The following is a 17,860-nucleotide window of genomic DNA, read 5'->3' as shown; positions in this document are numbered from 1 at the left end:
TTTTGGGAAGGTTTTTGTAACAGAAGGGCTGGCATGACCATCATTGCTTTAAGGGAGATTGTTTTGATGGATGAGTCTTCTATCCAGCTGTTGACGAGTCTATTAAGCTCTCGGATGAATTTTTTACCACTGTTTCCGGATGGTAGACGAAATAGGTTTTGGCGCCAGAAAATTATCTTTTCGTAGACGGTGTTCAACGTTTGAGAGAACTCCGATCCTTTGACGTCGCCCCAATAGAAGGTTTCGGATTTTTCGGGTGGGTTGAACAATGGGATGTTGGTGCCACTTTCTCTATTGGGAATTTTATCGTTCAAGCATTGGAGGTGGATGCCGGCCGGTGGGTGTTCGTCTTGTTTGTATGGTGGATCAGGAGGCTTTGGGTCCGGTTGTTCTGGTAGAGTCAAATCGACAAGTGAATGGATATCGGGACAGTGTCTTCTGACAGGGTCCTGTTTCTACAGTTCTTTGATTGCATGTGTCTCTTCAGTCCCCCGGTAGTTTTGCATACTTGTCCACATCTTTGGCATGTGGAAGGTGTCGCGGAGTTTTAACTTTCCATCATTCTTTTTCAGTACTAGCTCCAGAGCCTAATTTCTCCTACCCCTTTACTAGACTGATTGAACGATTTTAGCACAAAACTTTCTTCTTCCAAAGTGAACAATTGGTTCGGTCAACACTTCTTTACAATTTTGTGTGTGATTGACAGCTTTCCGCATCACTTCTTTCGTTTTCCGCTTAAATTCGGTTTTTTTAAACTTTTTGCGTTTTTTTACTACTATCCGCAATTATCCAGTATAAAAATAGGTGCCCTTTCCTTTTCAGAGATTCACTTTCTTCCGTTTTGGTCGGGTCCAATAATACAGATAAAACATTTACGAAAAATTCTTTACACTTGCTGGATTTCAATGTCTGCACATTCATGATTAAAAATTTAAGACGAAATTTCAGCTACACAAGTATAACACACATGCATGAAATAGGCAACGCAAACGACGGCAGAAAAGTTATCAAAACAAGGGATGTTACCAAACCTCATATAGAAAGATAATTTATATTAAACTTTTAAAGACGGCCTTATTCACTACTTTTATAAGTGAGGACATATCTTTTCCTCTTCTTGACTTTTTTATTGTCTTGGGAATAGATTACCGTGTTAAACATGTCTTTTGTTTTTGAAATTCATCACATAACCCATTTTACAATTACGTCAGAGTAGACTACGCTTGCCACCGAAGAGGTTTATTTGGAAAGGGTAATTATATTTTAGTGTTTGTTTCTTTTTTGAAGATTTGCCGGGTTGGAAAAGTATGAATTTCTTTGTACATATTTTACCGGATCAGGTCGGGTTAGCGTGAGGCATGGCCACGAACTGAATTGATATTTTCACTGTTCAGTTGGTAGCCAGGAATCAATATGATAAAAATACAGACCGAGAACTGCTCCTCCTACTTTCACTGTTCAGTTCCTGGCCAGGATTCCACCCATGATCAGTTCAGCTCGTAGCCAGAACCCCACCCAGGATCAGTTGAGTTCGTAGCCAGAACCCCACCCATGATCAGTTTAGTTCGTAGCCAGAACCCCACCCAGGATCAGTTCAGTTCGTAGCCAGAACCCCACCCATGATCAGTTCAGTTCGTAGCCAGAATCCCACCCATGATCAGTTCAGCTCGTAGCCAGAACCCCACACAAGATCAGTTCAGTTCATAGCCAGAACCCCACCCATGATCAGTTCAGTTCGTAGCCAGAACCCCACCCAGGATCAGTTGAGTTCGTAGCCAGAACCCCACCCATGATCAGTTCAGTTCGTAGCCAGAACCCCACCCAGGATCAGTTCAGTTCGTAGCCAGAACCCCACCCATGATCAGTTCAGTTCGTAGCCAGAATCCCACCCATGATCAGTTCAGCTCGTAGCCAGAACCCCACACAAGATCAGTTCAGTTCGTAGCCAGAACCCCACCCATGATCAGTTCATTTCGTAGCCAGAACCCCACCTATGATCAGTTCAGTTTGTAGCCAGAACCCCACCCATGATCAGTTCAGTTCGTAGCCAGAACCCCACACAGGATCCAGTTCAGCTCGTAGCCAGAACCCCACACAGGATCCAGTTCAGCTCGTAGCCAGAACCCCACCCAAGATCAGTTCAGTTCGTAGCCAGAACCCCACCCATGATCAGTTCAGTTCGTAGCCAGAACCCCACCCATGATCAGTTCAGTTCGTAGCCACAACTCCACCCATGATCAGTTCAGCTCCTAACCAGGGTGCTACCCAAGATCAGTTCAGCTCGTAGCCAGAACCTCAACTGAGATCAGTTCAGCTCGTAGCCAGAACCCCACCCATGATTAGTTCAGTTAGTAGCCAGAACTCCACCCATGATCAGTTCAGCTCCTAACCAGGGTGCTACCCAAGGTCAGTTCAGCTCGTAGTCAGAACCTCAACTGAGATCAGTTCAGCTCGTAGCCAGAACCCCACCCATGATCAGTTCAATTCGTAGCTAGAAGCCCTCCAAAGATCAGTTCGTTCCGTAGCCAGTAAGCCACTCATGATCAGTTCACACCGTAGCCAGGACTCCACCCAAGATCAGTTAAGTTCGTAGCCGGAACCCCAACCTAGATCAAGACCCAAGACCGTATAGGACCCCACCCATGATTAGTTCAGTTCGTAGCCAGGACTTGAATGAAAGAAATTTAGACGAAGTATGTATTTATGTTTTTTTTTTCGGGATATTTTTTGGATCAATCAAAACGTTTGAAACGTTACAGTATCAAAATTTTACTCAAATTGATTTCTGTATAATTCTCTAAAGACTTGAATCATTCTATCTTTGAAAGTTGATTCACTTTTGATATAAAATCTAAAGTTGTATTCATTTATATAGCCGCCTGATTTAGAGCAACGAATACCCTTTCTTTTTGCCAGCCAAGATTTAGCATGTTTTGTAGCTTCCTCAGTGTTTGATCCTTGAAACAGTTCTGTTGTCTGTGACTGCATGCATCCAGCTGGAAGAAGCATTACTGTTTCAGAAAAAACGAAAGTTCCCGTCTTTACTGGTACTTGAAGGATATGCTCGTATGTTTCTTCCCGATTATGCAGAAGCAAACCAATCCTCGAATGGTCTTCGATCATTAGCAAGATGTTGCAATCTCCTGAACAATTCTAAAGAACAAAATTTTTCTGTTAACTAATTATAGAATAAACAAAGATGATAACCGTAAAATTAGAACCATTTTGCATTAAGCATTTTTATCCACATAGCATAAAACCCTCTATTTTATGTAGCGAATATAACGGTGTTTTTAAAATGAATATATCTCATGTTGTAAGAATAAGCAACAAAAATTAAATTCTTTAACTTTAACTTCTTTATCAAAACATGCTTTCCTTCTCCACCCAAAAACTGTGGTTCGATGTCAACTAACCAAGATTGACAGAGTTCTCGAAAGTGAGTTAGATGACCACTAGCTGTTCCCATTGACAAATCATATGTGGTGGCAATTTCCTTCAGAGAAAGATATATAAAGTAATTGAATTTAAATGAAATAAACCAGCCGAGGCTGGAAGGTCAGCCAATAGAGCTTAGCTAGATAGCTTTAATAAGTGGGTTAACAGATGTAAGAGATGTACTGAAACAGAGTAGACTAAAAATGTTGAATAATGTACAAAATGTGAAACATTTTGATAACTCGATTTAAAATTATTTAAAACAAGCCTGAGAGCTCCTCCAACCCCCCCCCCCCCCACGAGAAGATCAAAGTATACTTCTCTTTAGCATTGTAGCACTGTTTTTATGACATGAAACAATTAAGCTATAGTTAATTACTATAAAATAAAAGAGAAAAATAGTGTAATTAAACTTTTTGTTAATTTCATTCCAGTCAATTATGATACAATTTTTCTGTTGGATGTAGACAATATCCATATCTGACCAAAGTGTTATCTAGAAATAAATTAGAAAATTGCCAAAACGTCAGAACCAAAATAAGATATCCATCAAATATATAGAAACTGTACTTTTTGTTTTACTTGATAAAACTCCAATAACACTTTAAACTAACAAGCTACAAACTTTAAGTCACAAAGCGCAAACTCCAGAAAAACACAATTTGCATGAAAATCTTTGCAAAACGTAGTTCATATTTATAACATTTCAACAGGAACTGTATTTTGGTAGACTTGGTCAAATTACAGAATAAACACACGACCATAATAAATAAATTCAACAGGGCAGCGGAGTAGCAATTAATTTCAACTGGGAGTCCTCTCTTCTGTGCCAAGCACTGGCAGTGTTTTTTAAACTTTAAAACAATGTTAAATGAAGACCAGATGGATCTGTTTGTTATGACTGTGCAAGTTGTGACGAGAGTGTGCATGTTGTGTAACTTGACGGTATAATTCATTAAATTCTAGAAACCATTTTTCATAACTTTCTGCAGTCCGCTTTCTGCAAGTCTGATAAGAGATATGTATAAACTGTTATCGCCATTCATTCCATTCCATCATTCAGTCAAAACGTGCGCCAAGGTTAGAAAAGGTTAGAAAAACACAATCAGCGTCCGGAACTGCGTGAAAAATAGTTTGATCAATTTCAACAAGAACTGTATATATTAATATTAATATAATTGATCAAATTCCAAAGACCATTTGTCATAATTTTGCAAGTCCAATAATAGGAGATGTGATGTCATCATTTGGTTCCCGTCATCTGACCGACCCTGATTTACGGTCAGCAGGTAGAGTTGGAGAGTCGGAAAGCTTTTCCGCTGCTTTGCTGGATTTCCACTGTCGACCTCTGCACGCTCTGTGTTTACAAGTTTTCAAATCGAAGTAGTGAGCCGCATGCTAATGGAGAGTAAACCGAAAACCAGTTTATCCACACGGCGGTTTCTCAATTTCTTAATTCGGATCAGTCCACACGGATTCCCTTTAAACAAGATGTAGCTGCTTCTTAAAAGAAAAATATTTTCGACCGACCGACCGACCGAATGACCCCCACTTTTTAAAGTAGAAATGACGGGAACCAAACAATCTCTTGCGATTCGCCTTATCAAACACGTCCAAACCAAGTCCAAAAAAGCATGATTGGATCCAGTCTTTATCAAATTTAGACAGTCACAGTAGCTGTACTTTTGTAAACTTTATCAAATCCCAATAACATTATAACACCATCAATCCCACCTAGAGGCAAACAAGAAAAACATGTTTTTATTGCAAAAACTAATAAAAAGCAGCAATAAAAAGTATCAGAAAATTCAACATAAACAAAAACTTGAGCAAACGGCTTTAAACCTTCAAAAGATGTAGAAAAAGAATCCCCTTGATGAAAATCATGTGTTTGATTTGCCGAGTTAAAAAAATAAATGACAGAAATTGAATCTTGCAACAGATTTACACTGGAAATACTTTGGTACAACACTGACTTATCACATTTGACTTATCGCTTGAGCCGCCATCTTGAAACACCACATTATGATCTGTAAAAACAACACACGCTAAAAGTACCCAAAAAGTTAACCCGATCGGAAGAAAGTTTAGAAATCAAAGTGAGATCGGGAAGTCGGATTTTTTTTTTGTCGTCTTATGATGATGATGGAACTGGAAAATTTTACCTATTTGAATGCTCAGCTTCGGCTGACCAATAAAATAGCCGTAACATATATATCTTCAAATCACCTAACCGATTTTCTGACTATGGTCAGAGCCCTTAATTGGGACAGGAATCGGTGGATGAATTTTCGCGAATTTCAGTCTTTTTCGCGATTTAAGGTAGTTTCGATTATCCACCTAATAAGGTACGTGAGCAAAATAACGTAAAAAATAAAAGTTTCTTTTACCTTTACAGTTGTTTCTTCGCACCAGTCGTTCAATACTTTCATCCAGGTTCCAAGATCGGTTCTACTTTCTGCGAAAAATGAAACTGCCTTGACTGATCTCCTGTTTGTACATTTTGAGCATCTCCTGTAAATTTAGGAGCAGAGTAAGAATATCAAAAAAATTGTCGATGGGCAAATTCCTGGTTTTTGCAATTTATAAAAAAAGCTGGTAATTAAAAATTGTAGCTCGTTAGAAAAATAGATCTGTTACAATGAAATCTGAACTCCATTAAAAATTTGCATCTTCAATTAGAGTCAATGTTTCGTGAAGTGTAAGTAGATCTTTCTTAAAATCATGGTCCAATTTTTCGAAAATCATGATCGAAGAATCTGATTTTCGTAATTTTTGGATCCTGCTGAACAGATTTCAGCCTTCGAGAGATTTTTTTTGAGGTCTGAAAAAGTTACCCTTACTGTTCTCACATACCTGCACCCTTCCTTGCCTAAGTACCGCCCCGGGGAGAGACTAGATCCTTGTCAAAAAACTTTCCTTTCCTTAAGGTCCTTAAGGAATAACCGTCGCCCAATTTTTTACTTGAAATTATGGAAATCCACTTTGATTACTGATCAATGATTACGAATGTTTTTCTTCATCATTGAATAAAATTTGTAAGAAAAGTCTTCTTACCAAGTAAGCATATTTTCATGTAGCTTCATTGCAGTTCTTTCATGGTCATTTTCGCAATATAGTTGACGTGCTAGTAGTCCATCCATCAGCTCTCTAATCAAAATCTGTTCATTATCAGCATTATCTAGAATTCGTTGAAGTGCCATTTTACGTCTTGATTCGCTCGTCACGAAGTTGAAATGAAAATGCACACCAAAAAGAAAAATTCGTCGAGTGAAAATTACTTTCAGACAGGACGAGCTAGACACATAGACATGTCTCGTTTAATGTCTAGTAAAATGTTGAAATTAGAGATAAAAAGCGCGCGAAAATGGAAGCTTGTTTGTTATAAAAAAGTACGATATTCTTAGGTTAAGATCGAAATTGGCAATCTACAGGTTAAAATGCTCTAAAAATGGCATTTTTAGGTTCAGTTGCTAAATTCCATGATGGTGATATTCTTACGATATTCTTAATTTTTTGGCCATTTTCATCATGGACATTCTTATAAAGTGTATTCTTATATAAAAAAAAGCGTATCTCAAAATATTATCAAGGTATTCTTAGGTTAGATTCCAAACCTAATCTACATATAGCATGTAATGCAAGCTCCAAGCAAAATCTCGACGTTTTCATTAAAGAATAATGACATGGTTTGGGCAAAAATAGGCAATCTACAAGTCAAAAATATTTAAAAGTGGCATTCTTAGTCTCGGTTACCAAATTTTATGATGGTGATATTCTTAGTATATTCTTAATTTTTTGACCAATTTCATCATGAATATTCTCATAAAGTATATTCTTATAATATATAAAAGGAAAAGCGTTTAGGGTACTCCATGGATGGGCCTAATGTTTTACAACTACCCCTTTATATCTGGGCAAAATTAGCATGAAAAAGGGCCAAGTCAAAATTTAACCATGGTTGCGCCTTTTAAGTCACTACATTTTTACTACTCAGCATAGCAATTCAAAGCACCGGCCCGGCCCGGCTCTCCGCCCTCCCCCTCCATTATCACTTAGCACTCATCAAAGAGGGAGTTTTATTACATATTCGATCCCAAAAAGCAAATTTTACAGGCATGGTGGCGTGAAATGGTAAAAGAATTGGCGTGATCGTGAAATGGAATTTTTCAAGCGTGATGGCGTGAAATCTGAAAAAAAATTGGCGTTATGGCGCGAATTTTAGGTCCGCTGGGGGGGGGGCTCTCATTTTGATGTCTAGATTTCTAAAGTAAAGTCTATTCACAATAAGTGTGCACTCTTTTTTCATTTACCTATAACTTTTGAAGGAATTCTTCAATCTTTATAAATTTGGTATCATTGGAAAGATATTAGTGAGTGGAACAATTTGAAATAAAAAAAACTTTAAGAAGATTATAAAAATGAAGATGAAAATGAAGAAGAAAAAAATGAAGATCTTGTAGAAAAGTGTTATAACTATCATTTTCACTGAAGTGAATCTTCAATCATCGAACGTCATCACTGTGAAAAAAATTCTCAAAAATATTTATTCAGTCAAAAGATATCAAACAAAGTTATAAGCTGATTGACGTCTAAAAGCGCTGTTTTCTGCAGTTTTTTGCTGTTTTTTGGGGTCAATCACCTATTAAGTTTGTATCATAACCTTATATTGAATAAACATTTTAATGAAATTTTTTCACAGTGATGATCTCCTAAGATCAAAGAATCTCTCCAGTGAAAATGAAAGTTATAGCACTTTTCTACAAGATCTTCGTTTTTTTCTTCTTCATTTTCATCTTCATTTTTAGAATTTTTTTAAAGATTTTTTTATTTTAAATTGTTCCACTCACTAATATCTTTCCAATGATACCAAATTTATAAAGATTGAAGAATTCCTTCAAAAGTTATAGGTAAAAGAAAAAAGAGTGCACACTTATCGTGAATAGACTTTAGAATATTCTTGCGAAGTGATAATAAAAGACCGTGAAAATGCCTTGTCTTCTAAACAAATTTTTGCACGTTGATCGTTTTTTACCTTTTATTTGATTTGAAGAAAGTTTTTGACAAAAATGAAGATCACAGCAAAGATCCGATCTGAAAATTACCGTATCCCCGAAAAAAATCACGCCTTTAGAATAAGACAATATTACAGTGTGAAAAGAATCCGGCTGATTATCGGGGCTCGTAGTCCATTTTTTATTTATGGGTCATATTTTTAGATTTCCTTCTGAAAAGTGATTCTTGTAATAAGTAGTTAAGCAGGTCACAAATAACATTGTTCGTATTTCTTTCTAAAACAAAAATACATTGTCTAGACTTATTGTTTTATCAACCAAAAGTTTTTTGATAAGAGGCTTTAAAATTTTTTTCCTATAATAAAGCGGCCAGACATCAGACAGAGCAGTCGGGAATTTATATATTTCCACCAAAATAAAACTCAAATGCGAGCGTTTGATCTTTTGTTAATGCGAAGAGATGGCTGCTGTACAAAGACGCTTTTTGCAGAGATGGGGAGCTTTGTTATTTGGCAACGATAAAATTGCCATTATACACTTCTTGCAAGGAGAAGGACTTATCAGTGTTGTTAAAGCTTGCCCTGGTTGTCAATTACCAATGCGATTGGAACGAAACGACGGATGCTGTGATGGATATCGATGGTGAGTCTTTCATTATTTTCTTTCACCTTTCGATACTTGGAAGGTTTTATGGGATGGCAGTAATTATAAATAAAGTGGGCGGAGTTATTAAAATTCAAAACCTCAAATAAATTTCATAGGGGGGGGGGGTCAGGGGGTCATTACTTAAGGGGGTCTTCTTTCCTAAGGGGGGACTATCTCTATCTCTAGAAAATATGGTCTGCGAAGAAAACATTTTTGATAACCGATTTTCCAAGGGTGATTTGTATTAGCTTCTTAAGCTGATGGGGTCGGTGATAGTAATACATTCCTTCCGATTCGATTTGGTATAGGAGATCCATGTCACAAATCCCCGTCTTTGTATTTTTCTTTTTTCGGAAAAGCACTGTAGCATTAAAATGACTTCATCTTTCTTTCTTCATTGAAGGAAGAGTGAAAGATATAAGAAGAATAGCTTCTTTTTCTTTGTTTTTAAGGGGAAGAAATTTGTGTTCCTCAAAAGACAATACCTTCCCTTTAACAAAACCTAGGAAAGTGACAATGCTATTGCCACTCATAAACTATGCACTATTTTCCATAACCTTTTTTGCAGGAGATGCAACAGGCGCCGTTGTCCTACAACCTCGATGAGAATCAGGGAGGGTACGATATTCCATGATTGGACAAGAGTTTCGCTGCCAGATCTATTCTTTGTTATTTATCTGTGGGCGAGTAAGATATCAATGAGCAAAACTACAAATATAGTCGGTATCCTAAAAGAGCATGTGATCAAAATGTTTCAGAAATTAAGAGGAATATGCACTCGGGAGCTGCAAAGAAACCCAATTACTCTTGGTGGTGGCGGTATAAACTTTGTTGTACAGATCGACGAAAGTCAATTCCAACATGCTCAAAGAGTATGTTGATTTTAGCTGGATTATAAATACAGTTGAATCCCGATAAGTAGTACCACGGATAAGTAGTACTCAGCTAAGTAGTACCACCTTTTTCTCGGCCCAGTTAAGCTCCCGGGGGGGGGGGGGTACTTAGGCAAAAATAGGTGCTGGGTATGTGCGGACGGTAAGGGTCGGGTTTTTCACCTTTCAAAGTCTCTCTAAGGGTTACAAAAATCAGGAAATTTCAAAGTAGTCTCTCTAAGGGTGGGAAAAATCACGAATTTTAGAAAAAAAATTTGATTTTGAGAGAACAAATTACAAAAAGTCTCACTAAGGGTAGGAAATTTTTGAAAATCAGAGAAAATTTTTCGAAAAAGTCTCTCTAAGGGTCACTTTTTCACTAAAATTTGGTCTCTCTAAGGGTCGGTTTTCGGAGGTCCCGTCCGCACATACCCCTCATTCACCAACCCTAGTACCCCCCCCCGGGGGTTAAGCTACTACTTATCGAGATTCAACTGTACTATAAATACGTTTCCTAGATTTTAGAAAGCTCTTGACAGTCTTGATGATCCCATTTACTATTTGCTAATTCAAATTTACTACCTCAATGTTCTAAAAAGAGGCATAGAATGTGATGCATATTTTAAATCGCTCTTTGATTTAGGAGAATGGTTAGTGAGTAACTTTAGCTTTTTTTTACAGGGAGGTCGAGGAAGACGGGCACAACCAGTTTGGGTTTTTGGGCTAGTAGATACAAGATTTACTCCAGCAAAAGGATATATGGAAATCGTCAATAGGAGAAACCGTCCGACTTTGGTTGGTGTCATTAATCGAGTTTTAAATCCTAACAGTGTTGTTCATAGTGATGAATGGCGCGCCTTTTACAATCGTTTACAACAGTTTGTGCCAAACTGCATTCAGCACAACACCGTGAATCATACGTATCATTTTGTTGACCCTGTCACAGGTGCTCACACACAGGTAAGTCTAATAGCTCTAAAGAGGGTGTATATATCTACTTTCTTTTCGTTTTCCTGTTATAACTTGCTTATCCAATTATATTTTCAATGGTCATTATTTGTAAAATTATTTCAATGTACAATATTACGATCTGCTTCCGAAGCAAAGGTCTTTTAGTTTTCGAAGACATATTTCTCTGTAACTTACCAATACTAACAAGGTTTCCTAGTTCTTTTCTTGCTCTGCTAGAGGCCCCCAGCGGTTTGCGTGCTGGCGTGATTGGGGCTTTTTTCTTACGTGATAGCGTGATTAGAGATTTTTGTCGGCGTGATGGCGTGATCAAGATTTTGGCGTGATGCGTGATTTGGGCTGTTTTTCGCTATTTTTTGCGTGATGACAAACCTCCAGCGATTTTCGTGATGCGTGATAGAGAAAAAATTTTGCTTGATGGCGTGATAAGGGGTGCCGCTGGGGGGGGGCTCCTCCTACAAAATATAACTTATGCAATAATATTTCTTTTTCTTTCATTAGCATATTGAATCATATTGGAATCGCTTCAAGCTTAAATTGAAAGCAATGAAAGGAATCGAACTACAATATTTAGAGAGTGAACGTAAATCTAAGGCTTCTTTTTAGCGAAATAGACACTTTCTTTGTCTAACATAGGTATATTTTCTTTTTAAGAGATTGGTATGGCCTGGATCAACCATTTGATAACATTATAACTGCAGTCAATATCTATTATCCACAATGATGGACCAAAATGAACCATATGTGCTTTAATCTTTATGTAATATTCAACCAAATAGTTATTTGACTTTCGTTAAATTAGTAGATTGTTTAATGATGATTATACAATCGAACATCTTTTTATAGTTCATTTTTATAAAGACTATTAAAAATAAAAGCAATCAGGTTCTCAAAATTTTCCTTGTCTCAATTTACATTCCCTTTGCTTGAATCTAAACTATTCATTTGGCGTTAACTTTAATCCAAAATTATTTCATAACAGATAGTCCATTCTACAAGGACCACCCTTTGCTCTAAAGGGTCCGGCGAATGTGAAGATCAGAGAAATTTAATACAAAATTAAACAAATCTGTTTCAGTCACGGGTACAATGTATACCTGACCAGGGCTGTAAAGTATACTTGAATACGGGTGTAAAGTATATTTGATCACGGGTACAAAGTATACTAGATCATGGGTACAAAGTATATTTGAGTATAAAGTATACTAGATCACGGGTACAAAGTATATTTGATCACGGGTGTAAAATATATTTGAAGCAGGTATAAACTATACTAGTGAATTCGATCAATAAAAATAGCTTTGGGTACAATGTATACTTGTGACTTTATTTACAAGTACAGTTTGTACCCGTGCCTCACGCCAACCCAACCTGAGGAAAGGGGATATGGGTCCTGGCTTTTATTACGAAGTCAAAAATTAAGAACTTTGTTCTGGTTCACGAATGCAAATTATCATGTGTGGGGTCCTGGTCTCGAACTGAAATGATCATGGTTGGAAACCCTGGCACACACTGAACTGATCATGGGTGGGGTCTTTCCTAGTCACAAACTGCAATGATCATAGACAGAGTTCTGGCTATGAAATGAACTGATCTTGGGTGAGGTCCTGGCTACAAAGTGAACTGATGATGGGTGGCTTACTGACTACAAAATTAATTGATCTTGGGTGGGGTTCTTGCTACGAGCTGAACTGATCTCAGTTGAGGTTCTTGCTACGAGCTGAACTGATCATGGGTGGGATTCTGGCTACGAGCTGAACTGATCTTGGGTAGCGCACTGGCTACGAGCTGAAATGATCATGGGTGGGTTCTGGCTACGAGCTGAACTGATCCTGTGTGGGGTTCTGGCTACGAGCTGAACTGATCATGGGTGGGATTCTGGCTACGAGCTGAACTGATCTTGGGTAGCGCACTGGCTACGAGCTGAAATGATCATGGGTGGGTTCTGGCTACGAGCTGAACTGATCATGGGTGGGACCTGGTTACGAACTGAACTGGTCCTGTGTGGGGTTCTTGCTGCGAATTGAACTGATCCTGTGTGGGGTTGAAATGATCTTGGGTGGAGTTGTGGCTACGAACTGAACTGATCATGGGTGGGGTTCTGGCTACGAGCTGAACTGATCCTGTGTGGGGTTCTGGCTACGAGCTGAACTGATCTTGGGTAGCACCCTGGTTACGAGCTGAACTGAGCCTGGGTGGAGTTGTGGCTACGAACTGAACTGATCATGGGTGGGGTTCTGGCTACGAGCTGAACTGATCCTGTGTGGGGTTCTGGCTACGAGCTGAACTGATCTTGGGTAGCACCCTGGTTACGAGCTGAACTGATCATGGGTGGAGTTGTGGCTACGAAGTGAACTGATCATGGGTGGAGTTGTGGCTACGAACTTAACTGATCATGGGTGGAGTTGTGGCTACGAACTTAACTGATCATGGGTGGAGTTGTGGCTACGAGCTGAACTGATCTCAGTTGAGGTTCTGGCTACGAGCTGAACTGACCTTGGGTAGCACCCTGGTTAGGAGCTGAACTGATGATGGGTGGGGTTCTGGCTACGAACTGAACTGATTTCAGTTGAGGTTCTGGCTACGAGCTGAACTGATCTTGGGTAGCACCCTGGTTAGGAGCTGAACTGATCATGGGTGGAGTTGTGGCTACGAACTGAACTGATCATGGGTGGAGTTGTGGCTACGAACAGAACTGAGCTTGGTTGGGGTTCTGGCTACGAACTGAACTGATCATGGGCGGGGTTCTGGCACGAGCTGAACTGATCTTGGGTAGCACCCTGGTTAGGAGCTGAACTGATCATGGGTGGAGTTGTGGCTACGAGCTGAACTGATCTTGGGTGGGGTTCTGGCTACGAGCTGAACTGATCCTGTGTGGGGTTCTTCTGGCTACGAGCTGAACTGATCCTCTGTGGGGTTCTGGCTACGAACTGAACTGATCTTGGGTGGGGTTCTGGCTACGAACTGAACTGATCATGGGTGGGGTTCTGGCTACGAACTGAACTGATCATAGGTGGGGTTCTGGCTACGAGCTGAACTGATCATGGGTGGAATCCTGGCCAGGAACTGAACAGTGAAAGTAGGAGGAGCAGTTCTCGGTCTGTATTTTTATCATATTCAATTCCTGGCTACCAACTGAACAGTGAAAATATCAATTCAGTTCGTGGCCATGCCTCACGCTAACCCGACCTGATCCATTTTACCTACCCCAAATATTTAGGAGGCTGAGTTTTAAACGAATCGTCGAGTTGAAACGAACGATAAATGTATCAAGGTCTGTTTTATTTACCCCCTGGTGACTTAACAAAAGAGACTTAACAAAAGAGACTTAACTCGATGTTACAATCCAATTATTGAATGTTTGTAACGGCCTTTTTATAATGAGCAAGACATACGTTCTCTGATTACGCAATTTTCATATTGACATTTTCGAGGCGTTTTGATGTAACTGACTGCAGAGCGATGCGATTGGTGGCATTTTTTTGAAAATGGAACACTCACAGCCATGAATGTTCCCTAAACTGGAGATCCATACTCTCTATTCAAACTAAAAAATAAAAAAAAATCTCATCAGAAGCTACTCAGTGAGAGTATGGTATTTTTGACCCAGTTTGAATTTTTTTACATTTGATTTAAATTTCGTGCCAAAAAAAGCCGTGGAGATAAGGTTAGCCAATCAGATTCGCGCACTTCCAATCAAAACAACAATATCACGTGATTTCGACAATTGTTTAACAGCCAATAGAATTATGCGACCAGATTTGGCACCTAGAAAAATACCTGGCTACTCTGTTATTTCTATAATGTTATTCGTTTTAACTAAATGCTATACTTCGAAACCACACGAATGGAGTAGACGGGTCTCCCAGCTAGTATTACATTATAAAGCTGGAAAGGAAATTTCAAGCTGTATAACTTTTTGCTTATATTTTATTATGAAAACTAGACGCCAAAGTGGACGTTTGTGATATCATTTCAACTAGTGTATAAGAATTGCGAAGCGATCCAGGCAAGTCACTTGGTTCGCAAGTTGCAAGCAAAATATTTATAGGGTCACGCACTAGAAATTGCGATTATAGAATAGATTCGTAATCAATTCGTAAATAAAAAACCCGCAAAACCCTGAAAACTGCTCAGGTCCAGGAAGACCGAGCCCCTTTAGAGATTCACTCAAACACTTCAGGCGTACAAACTTACGATGTTTACTTCTACGGATTTGAGGAAAATTACACACATTTTTTCATGAATCGTTAGAAAATGAACACTTTCAAATGAAAGTGACTTATAGGTTAAAAACATTCCTTTAATCCATTATTCTCTTCTCTACTCTCTAAGAATATGCATTAAAAAGTTTCAATAGTCGTTCTCTTAGTTTTGAGTTTTTGTTTTGAACTTGTTTTACTTCCGGTTTCGAATTCCTTGCATTCGAAATCGAACGTTCGAAACTTTTTTTCCAAATTGCAATATTTTGACACACCCCTTAACGAAAGAACTAACATAAACACCCTTGGAAAACTTTGCAAAAATTTCGTCACCGATGGGAAAATACCCCTCTAGCCTCTTCAAAAGGTTTCCCTTGCAGAGAGTCCGTGGAAGCAACAAAATTAAATAAACTTCAAACATCACCTGGTCTATTATTGAAACAGGTATGTGAAATATAGAGGATTTAAAAACTAGAATTTAATGGAAATAAGTTGACTTATGCAATTTCAAAATTCAATAACCATACCCAATTAGGGAATATATCTTATAATTGCATAATAAATTCTGAAAAAATTTAACAAAGTTCTAACACTATATTAAAATTATTACTGTAGCACTGAAAAATCCTGAGATGAAAATAATGAAAAACCAGATACTGAGATTTAGAAAGAATTGTTCAACGATTCTACTAAGCAATCCTTTAAATTTTACTGGCTGTGTTTTTTTTTCTACCTTGGGAAATCTAAAGGCTCTTAATCTTGTCTGCTAGAGACAAGTACGACAAGTAAGTCTTTTACCCCTTGAGTTGTTGAAAAACAGAAGCAAACTCATCAAATAAAAAAATTAAAATAATCTGTGACTTCGTTCTCAGCTGTATTTTAGCACAGAAATTTAAAACAGATAAAGTGCATCATAAAAATATAACGTAATGCCAAGTTTTGTCGATGTATTTTGACATTTTACAAGTGATTACCATTGCCATTACCAACAATAAAATCCTTTATAATACGATCACATGTCAATGTTCTATTTCTCTGCTCTGACCACCAATGCGTATTCATAAACAACAAACCACAACCACAGAGCCCACATCATTGAGTGGCAGCCAAGCCAGAATTTCAAAAACAACAACAAACAAACAGTTCTCCTTCCACTGAAAAAGGGAAGGAATAAATTCTCCAGGTTAGCCATATCCAAAATATTTGCGCGCGCAGCGCGTATCTCGTTTGGTAAAATGTGCGCGCGATATACTAAATTGCCCTATATGGCTAAACTTTTTTGAAAATTCAGTGTTCGTGTATGACTACATGACACCAAAATCTCGTGTTTCCTCAGATCGCTCCGTTTTCGCACTAAATCCTTTGGATTGAAAATCATTGAAATGATTTGGTTATTTAATACTGTTGGTCTTCATCATAGATTTTCTTCTGCTGGTTACACAAAGAGAGTTGTCTACACTTTCTATACATGATGATTAGGGAGCGGTCATAAAGTATCTACTAGGGAGGGGTGGAGGATTCTAGGGGGGGGTTCGAAATTTTTTTCGAGGGTTTAGGGGGGGGGGTTCCAAATTTTTTTTGAGGGTTTAGGGGGGGGTTCCAATTTTTTTTGGGAAACTCAAGAGAAAATGTAGGAAGTCTAATTTCATAGTTTTACGTTTGAAGATTTCAAAAATTTTTCGGCCTTACGGCCGACAACTCATAATTTATCTTATTGCATATATGTACATTTCATATGGGCATTATTTGGGCATCATCGCCTTACCCTTTTGGTTTGTAACATTGAGCTAGGTGAGGGAAGTAGATTAGTGGCTCTTACAGCTCATCAGAGTGGTTTGAAATAATAATGGAGGGCGCAAGTAAGGACAAAAAATACCAAGGGCGCCAATTTCATAGTTTGCACCCCCAGAAAATTAAGCCAGGTCGCTACTGGGGAAAATAAGCCGTATTTTTTTCCAAATTTTACAGAAGCTCAGAGAAAACCAATTGATGATTCTTGTCTTAACCCTGTTATACTTTAACTTAACAGGGCTAAATTATCTCCCTTACCTTATTTTGACATAAAAAACTGTCATACAAACAAATAATACTCTTTGTACCGCATCTAGATGAATTCTTTTTCGCGAAAAAATTTTCTTAGTAGGGGGGGGGGGGGTGCGAAAAAATATTGGGCCTTATGAGGGGGGGTTCGAAAATTTTTTCCAGGTTAGGGGAGGGGGTGCGAAATTTTTTTTGGATTTTTCAAAATATCGTCCACCCCCCTCTAGTAGATACTTTATGACCGCTCCCTTAAACTGCTGTTGCCAAACTCAAAACTATAGCCTAGCTAGGGAAGTACCACCTTTCGTACAACAACTATCAATTAACTGTTGCTCCTTCACCACAATTTTTCTTTGGTTTTTGTGCTTTATAAAGAGTTGAACTGGATCATGACGACTTTTGTGTGATTGTCACAAGAAATGGTTGACAATCTTATTATTCCTTCCTGGTTTTGATGTTTTGTTTCCATTCTGTTGGCTGGTTGAAAAAAAAAACAGAGCAGGATGGACACAATATTTGCGGTTTGTGTAATTTACGATGCGCGATCCAACGATTCACGATGCACGATGCACGATCCATGCATGATTTATGTCGATTTATGTTAATTATTCTAATTATGCACGAATAAGTTTTCATAATTTAAAATAACTTATATCTTCTGTGTAGAAAAAACAAAAAT

At 38.3% G+C, this 17,860-nt stretch overlaps 1 long non-coding RNA gene across 1 annotated transcript; it reads right to left on the bottom strand.

Moving 5' to 3' along the window:
• Positions 1 to 3,355: 3,355 nt before the first annotated feature.
• On the bottom strand, positions 3,356 to 6,571 carry LOC136818843 (uncharacterized). The gene is made up of 3 exons (XR_010848367.1): positions 6,496 to 6,571; positions 5,829 to 5,952; positions 3,356 to 3,496 (listed from the first exon to the last, which is right to left on the bottom strand). It is a non-coding gene; the product is annotated as an uncharacterized lncRNA (long non-coding RNA).
• Positions 6,572 to 17,860: the final 11,289 nt, after the last annotated feature.

The sequence above is a fragment of the Clytia hemisphaerica genome, unplaced genomic scaffold, assembly GCF_902728285.1.
Source record: "Clytia hemisphaerica strain Z4C2 unplaced genomic scaffold, Clytia hemisphaerica genome assembly, whole genome shotgun sequence".
Taxonomy (NCBI): Eukaryota; Metazoa; Cnidaria; class Hydrozoa; order Leptothecata; family Clytiidae; genus Clytia; species Clytia hemisphaerica.
The sequence above is the reverse complement of the archived record's forward strand: the minus strand, read 5'-3'. Positions and strand labels throughout refer to the sequence as shown.